The following is an 8834-nucleotide window of genomic DNA, read 5'->3' as shown; positions in this document are numbered from 1 at the left end:
GGAAATTCATTTAATAGCTTTTCGGGAATTAGTTCGGAAAAACGTATTATATGATACGACCTTGCATCAGAATCGTATATCATATCGCGAATATTTATAAGTTGGGCGAAACGAATAATCGTATCGTACGACGGTGATTCGTCGTGTACGATACGATAAATAATATCCATAAGGCGTTCGTCGCGAATACGAACCGCAACGGAGCTGCCGGCCCGTCAAGCCAAGCGCGCATGCAACGCCGCAAGCAAGCCAGCTCGTGTGGCCACGAGTGCGCGCACAAGCACCACAGCAAGCAGCGAGCAAGCAACGAGGCCCATGGCCCATCGCTGCTCGGCTGCACTGTAGGCTTCAGCCTGCGGTGCGTTGTGCCCATGGGCTTGCGTGCGGTGTGTGTGAGTGTGGCCGGTCAAGGCCTTGTGTCTTGGCCGGTTACACTAAATATAATATTAGGTATATTTCATACACCCTAATCAGTTTTTCCATAACCCAAAACCTAATTCTAAATTACGTACGTTTAGTTTTTCTCTCTACTCAAAACTGTTCTTCCCGAAAAAGTAAACACTCTTGAACGTTGTCTAAGCTACAATTATCAAGACGGATCTCAACGTGTCGGTGAACCAAATAGAGGAACGACAATTGGAGTTCTTTGTTCGTGTTCGTTGATACTATACTAGGGAAAACACGCTTCAAATGTAAGTATGCTTAATTTGTGCTTTATACATGTTTCCTGGCTTTGGGGATGTTCCGCACATGTTATGTATGTTTAACTGTATTCCCCTACATTGTGCATGTACTGGCGCACATAGTATGTTCTTGATTGCAGAACATCTTGACTATTCTCCGTCCCGATTCGAAAACTTTGACTTTCGCTTTCCTAACCGAACGCTCACTCAAAGTGGGGGTTTTTGTAGACACCTAATGTTAGGTTATGATACATATGAACAACATAAATCATGCGGAAAAACCTTAATGCCAGGAATCATATTAATTGCACATAATCATATAATTAGTCTAGGATACATACACTTTGTAGCGTACCCTCCCTAGCTGCGCCCGAACCGAACAAGAACAAGTCTTTAGGACTCCAAGTGTCGTCCCTCCGTAGAAAGTCCACAGCACGTCCGGATCCGCCTTAAGCTTGACCAACTAGAATCGCCCTTAAGGTTCTTAGAATTTTCGGCTATTAGGGTGCAAGTGTTTGGCTGATTTTGCTTGAAAATCTTACCTTTGAATACTTGAAAACTTGTTTATAAATTTTTAAACCTAGGCACATATTTATAAAGTCATGGAAAAGGATTTAGAATCCTATTAGGATACCAATTTATTTAATTAGAATCTTATTAAGACTCTATTAAACAAATTCTATCTTTACTAGGATTAGGATTTAATCATAGAACAAATTCCATTAGCTTTAGGATTTGTATTGAACACAAGCGTTGCACGAGCACGAGCACGAGCACGAGCCGCACAGCCCGCGCAATCCTTGCGGCCCACGCGAGCAGCAAAGCCCGCGGCCCACGAGCTCGCGCGCGCACCATGGCCTTGCTGGGCCTGGCCTTGCGTTGGGCCTGGCGAGGCTTTGCTGCGTTGTGTTGATGCGCATGGCTTGCTGGACGCGGGCCTGGCTTCGTGTTGGGCCTTCGTCTAGCAAGTCTCGTCCGATTCTAATTCGTACGATGCGCTTCCGATTAAATTCCTGATTCCGGAATTCATTTCCGATACGAACAATATTTAACATTTCCGATTCCGGAATTAATTTTCGTTTCGAACAAATATTTAATATTTCTGTTTCCGGAATTATTTTCCGATTCCGATAATATTTCCGATTCTGACAATATTTCCGTTTCCGGCAATATTTCCGATTCCGGCAATATTTCCATTTCCGATAATATTTTCCGATACGTACCATGTTTCCGTTTCCGGCAACATTTACGACTTGGATAATATTTATATTTCCGATACGATCCATATTTCCGTTTCCTGCAATATCATCGTTTCCGGAGTATTCATTTACTTGCCTTTGACGATCTCAGCTCCCACTGAAACCAAGATCCGTCGATTCCGAATATCCATAGATGGAGTATTTAATGCCATTAAATACTTGATCCGTTTACGTACTATTTGTGTGACCCTACGGGTTCAGTCAAGAGTAAGCTGTGGATTAATATCATTAATTCCACTTGAACTAAAGCGGCCTCTAGCTAGGCATTCAGCTCACTTGATCTCACTGAAATATTAACTTGTTAATTAATACTAAACCGTATTTATTAGACTTAACATTAAATGCATACTTGGACCAAGGGCATTATTTCCTTTAGTCTCCCACTTATCCTTAGGGACAAGTGTGCATTTCCTAATTCCTTTGTCGCTCGATGCTTGCTCTTGAACATAAGGTAAGAGTTGTCATCCTTATTATGTCCAGAGGTGTTTCTCGGTTTCAGAGTTCAACTGATCAAATAAACTGATAATCATAGCCGATGATTCATCTGAGCACGGCCATGCATTTTACAGTTTCTAGCTATCCGAGTGGCCTTGTACAACTTTTAGCATCTCATCCCGATTTATGGGAGGACAATCCCAATCTTGCGATCTTGAGATTAGACTTCGTTTGATAGGTGATTACCTGAGCGTTGCCTTTATAGCCTCCTTTTACGGTGCGACGATTGACAACGTCAAAGTAAGCAGTTCTCATACAAGTAATCTCAAATCACTCGGGTATTGAGGATTAGTGTCTAATAATTTTAATGAAATTTACTTATGACAGATTTTCATCTCTTACAGTAAAGTTTCATAGGTCTGCCCGATACTAGTCTTCCCAAAGTAAGTATCTATGCAAATGATTACGACATTGCCATGTCTACATAGTTCAAGAGACAGAACTACTAGTCATCTTGCATTCTATTCGTCTAACGTTTTCTATGCATCCATCTTTATAGAAAACTCCGACCAGGGACAATTTTCAACTTTTGACATTCAAGTTCACTTAATAGACATTTCTTAGTCACAGGACTGGTTCTGACAGTCTATCTTGAATAGATCGTCAAATTGAAGGGACTCATCATTTAATACTAAACCAAGATTAAATGGAATATGAAAATACATTTCATATATGATAAATGTTCAACCCCAATTGTTTTACAACCATGGGCCTCAAACCCATCTTTAAAACAGTTCATGGAATTCAAAGCTATGCTTGATTTCCAGTGATACAATGTGAGTGTTGCTTCTCACTTGTTGCATAGGTTTAGTTATCATGTTTTGCCAATCTTAATATCCTTTTCATCGAATGTTCTTCGAGATAGATGATAAGAGCTTTTGAGTTTGTTTATTTTGTGATCTAGTCTTTCTTACTTCGATAGTGGTTCTACGCATTTTGCAATGAAGAACCATCAAATCAGCAGACGTCTTTCTTGCTTCAAGAGTGGTTCTACGCAGTTTGCAATGAAGAACCGTCAAGCCAGCAGACAGGTGATCTACCCAAGTTCAGTGAAGAACTTTAAACAACCCTGTTTTATTGCTTCTTAGGCAATAAGTACTTTTACTTCAACTGTTTAGGTTGCTAGTGATGCTTTGTTTGGATTTACTTATCCAAGCAGTTCACAGATATGCGGAAGACTTTCCAACTATATCTTAGAACATAGAAATTATTATTTTAATTTCGCACTCAATAACTCATGGTCTCCAATCCATGTTGCCATTTCAAAACACGATGCTCTTTAGCTCGTCCTTGTCAATGGATAACTCCAAAGGAATCTTGCTTGATCCTTTGCCATTGTTTATGCGTGTAGCATCAATATTTAGCATATCTTTATTTCCTTGAATCAAGAACTACTCTTATGTACCTTTTCAAGTACCATAAGTTTTTCTTGATCTCAATCTAGTTGATCTTTCCTTAGATCAATAGAAATTGGTATATGTTCGTCATGCCTAAAGCCTTACAATACGTTTTTGGCGATCCTCGTATTATATCATACATGATAAATTCTTTTGCATAATTATTCTCAATTGAATTCTATTCATGTAACTTTAGCTCATTCAATTTCAGAAGATACTGAATCCAGCTAAATTCTTGGACATATTATATAGGTTTAAGAATCTCACTTAGATCCTTTGATGTTTAACTTAGTAAATTCTTATACATAGTTCAAACATCCTTTACTTAGATTTATTCATATGGGTCAAATGTCTCCAATGGGGTCTTTCGTGTTTGATTTAGTAAATGCCATTACTTAATCCAAAACAATATTATAAGATCTTTGTAAATAGATCTTAATACCTAGTATGTACTAAGTTTCGCCATGATTTGAATGTTATTTCACAATAGAGAGATATGTGTGCGATACACATAGGACCAATTAAGTTTTACGTACTCCCACTAAACTTCTTATATATCTATAAGAGTCATGTACATTTTATGAAACAAAAATACTTATTAGCTTCACTAAAATATATTTCTAATTCCCAATTGCTTGCTTAAATCTGTACTTAGATTTCATAAGCTAGCTTTCCTTTTCAAGTATTTATTTGGATCCACAAATCCTATGACATGTCATGTACATAGTTTCTTCCAACATTTGATTGAGGAAGATGTTTTGTCATCCAATTGCCATATGTACCAATATGCAATCATTGCTTGAATTTATAGACTTTGAGCATTACGATTATGCATGAGGTTTCAACACAATCCACGCCGTGAATTTGCTTGTAACTTTTAGCAACTAATCTAGCTTTGTGTGTGAACACTATTCCATGTTTGATGGTTTTTATCCTTAAAACCAATTTGCAACCAAATAGGTGTTTAATCTATTCTTGCAAATCAACAAATTTTCAATTTTTTCATCAAAACATTGGTTATGTTTTATGGCCTTTAACCATCTAAAACATTTGAGTCTATATATGGCCTCTAACCATTTTAGGGAATCTAGGTTTCGTCATAGATTTCTTACAAGTCACAAACTCATTAATCTACATGATAATAGTTTGACTGCAAGTTGTAGGTTTCTTCACTATCTAATAGAAGAATCGCATAGCTTCAGTGACCTGAACTACATGTTTCTTCACTATCCAATAGAAGAATATCATAGTTCCAGTGACTTGAACTCTATGCCTACTTGGGTATAGAACATCAAACAAATAGAATATCAATAGCCACTTGAAAGTCCTTTGAATATTTTGTTCTCCTTGAAGCACTTGTAAAGTCTTCTAAGAGATGTCTATTCTTTAAAGCCACTTCTAAAGTCCTCAAAGAATAAGTGTTCGGATTTTCTAAAGAACTTCGAAAAGCCTCTGGAATCTCCGTTTTATGTTTGTTGTTCGCCTCGAAGACTTTCGAGGTCTATTTTCTCCCACTTGTCATTTTGGAAACGAATCTCCAAAAGGACATTATTTCGAGCAAACAAACATTATGTTCTCAAAAATTCGTGATAGAAACAATACCCTTGTGTCTCATTTGAATAAATCACAATGAAACATATATTTATAATTGGGCCTTAGTTTGTTGAATAACAAACACTAAGCTCCCACTGAGTTAAGGAACTCTTTAGATATATATTATGAAAAGATATTCTGAAATTACTTTTCAATAGCTTTGACGAATTTGGTTTAGTTTGGTGGTAGTTGAGCATTTTGTTTTAGAAATTATAGAAAAAGTCTATATGATTCATCATTGATCGAATCAAGTACTAATTGACTTCGATCATTCCAACTTAGATATGCCATATATTATGGAGCTAGATCGTGAAATTACAACACACAATCATAGATGATCATATTTGGTCTTAAAGTAATCATCGTCATGATCTAACCTAGATCTTTATGATTTCTTGCCATGTGGATTTTATACTTCTAAATCTTTGAACTAGCCAAACGGATTCAAACTTATATTACTTTGAGTAAATAAATCCATATTAACTCAAATCTAGGTGAAATAATAAAGTCATAAAATCTTTCTTTAGCTTAGAACTCTATTGTCTAGGTGTTCTAACAATAGTTCATATCCTTTGTTACTTTCAACAAGTAATACTAGCTTGTCTTGAATGATCTAGAAATCAATCAACTTTCAAAAGTCTATCGAAATAGAGCTTGTGAATGTTAACTTGTTGATATGGTCTAAGCAACAATGCCAAAGATTAGTGGAACTCAAATCAAGAGATTGATTTGAACCCAGTAAAGTTTTTATTGTTAAAGAGTTGTTTGTTTTAATCAAGCATATTGACTCAACCCGTAATTGACCATTTCATGCAAATAAACAAACAAACATTGTTTTTGTTTTTCTTGAATGCAAGTCTTTCTGTGTTTGAAGCAGAAATTTAGGTATGCTGATTATGGAACAAAATAGCCATTAAGTTCCAGCCTTGAAAGGACTTAAAACAATCCAGATGACCCTACAACGAATGTAGCATTGCCATGCTTCATTTCCCACTTGTAGGTCATTAGTGTAGCCTAGCTTCCATTGTTTGAGTTATTACCGAAGTAAGAACCTCAAGCGGTATATGATACCAAAGAAGTTTGATTGCTAGGTAACTTCTCTTTAAACATAAACTTATAGGTAGAAAAGAAATTGAAAATTCCTTTCCTTTTTTCCTTGTTTTCCTATTTCTTGTACCCTTTCTAATAGTCTTAAGAATTGAATTCTTTAGTGTTGACTTTTATACTTTGTTAGACATGTCCAATGTCACTTTAACAAAGTTCTTACCATTTTATTTATGTTGAATATTCTTTTTCAACTAGATGATCTTACCAGAAGCTTCTAAAGTTCTCTAAGAATCTATCTATTCGAATGTCTAGGGACTAGACTCATTCGAGAATTAAATGGATATAAGATATTAGGTTGTTAACCATTGGTAAAGCTGAGCGTTTAAACTCAATGCTTTATGATCTCAAAACTACATTGTATTTTGAATTCACAAGCACCAATCGGTTTGCCATTCGACTTTGATACTCGAAAACAACCATAAAAGTCGCTATAAGAAACGTACATTTTAAATTGCTCATTTTCTCTCATTTTCGTGGATTGTTCTTGGATTCACTAACAATCGAGGAAATTTACTGTTACCTTTCCAAAAGGGTTTACTGCAATGCAAGATATTTAATTATAAACAATAATTAAAATATACATTGAAGCATGCAAAGTCTAAACATTTATCATGAGTAATAACTTGAAAATTAAAGCAATCATGCAATTTAAACAAGTCATTAGCATTTTATTCGAATTTATTGTTCCGGCAGGTGTGAATAAAATAATTCCAAGACCCTAAAACCATTGAAGAATTAAGCACATTATGTATTTTGACTCAATTCTAAAATATTTTAGGTAAGCAAAAGCCTTTTGCTAATAGTCTAGAAACTACTCTTGGTTGATAGGTACGTCTAAGAACTTATTAGGTAAACCTATCGAATTTGCCACGACATAAAAGGACTCCTTACTTATGTCGTTGAGTTTCACCAAAACTAACATGTACTCACAATTATTTGTGTACCTTACCCCTTTAGGATCAATAAGTAACACCTCGCTGAGCGTAAAACTATTACTAGATTGATGTAAAGGTTATCCAAGTAAGTGTTATTTTGGCATGGCACCTTTACTATGTTGGTTAGATTTTAAGTGAACTAAAATCCTTAATCATGCAACATAATCAAGCCACAATCTCATGCATAATTAAGACATATTTAAAGCAATAAATAGCTTAAAGCATGCATAAGCTATAATTGTGATTTAGTATGGCCCGTCTTCATCTTGAAGCTACAACTTCAAACTCTGTCTTGAAAATGGATTGGAAACTCCGTCTTGAGTTTCACCATGGGAGGCGCCATTTTCTTCAAATAGGATCAGCTATAATTAAACTAATTACAACTATTTGATGGTACGTAGACCATATTTGAATTGAAAAACAAACTTTGGTACATTAGACCAATTACATTCAAATTAATGGTACACAGACCATATTTTCTATCCTATTTGGGTCATACTAGTCACTTCATAACCTGCAAAACAGTACATATACAATATATACCATTCACCCATTCATTATCATGAATTGCCCACATAGCTGGTTAGTAAAACACATTGTTATGCATCACATAAATATTTGCAGCAATTAATCAAGGGCACCAATAATCTACCAATTATTCAGTCCTAATTAATTCTAATCAAGATGTTTTAACCTTAAAGGATTTGTAGACCTAATCAAGAGTTTATGACTAAAAATGCTCCCACTTAAACCAACAACTTTATATGCTTTACTAATTTTAAACATAAAAATGTATTTCTAGTCTAACCGGAAACATACAAGTTTAATTAAAATTTAAAGCTCATATAAAATTATAATCGAATCCATTAATTTAATTTATTTTCAGTTGAATTAAACGAATTTAAATTAATTCAAGGTTTAATTTTAGTAAAATAATTAGTATAAATTAAAATTTATAATAATTATAATAATCAAAATTAAATCCCGAGAAAACAATTTAAATTATTAATTTTAAAATTAATTAAAATTATTTCCGAACTGAAAATTCAAAATCAAAACCAAAACGTGTCAATCGTCGCAAGACGAGGCACTTGGGCTTGCGCCCAAGCCCCATCGAGCCTCGAGGCCGCATCGCCCCTCCACTGACCGTTGCACAAGGCACGAGTAGCAGCAGCCACGTGCAAACGCAGCAAGCCAAGCCACGCTTGCGCGCAGCCTGCCCGCGCACATCGCATCGCATCAACTCCCCTCGCGAGGCATTGCTCGCTGCACGCGAGCCATCGCTCGCTGCGCGAGGCAGTGCGCGCTGTGGCGCAGCACGCTTGCTGCCCACACGCGACTGCTCGATGTGCCTTGACCATCGCC

The sequence above is a fragment of the Spinacia oleracea genome, chromosome 6, assembly GCF_020520425.1.
Source record: "Spinacia oleracea cultivar Varoflay chromosome 6, BTI_SOV_V1, whole genome shotgun sequence".
Classification (NCBI taxonomy): domain Eukaryota; kingdom Viridiplantae; phylum Streptophyta; class Magnoliopsida; order Caryophyllales; family Amaranthaceae; genus Spinacia; species Spinacia oleracea.
This window is presented reverse-complemented; position numbering follows the sequence as displayed.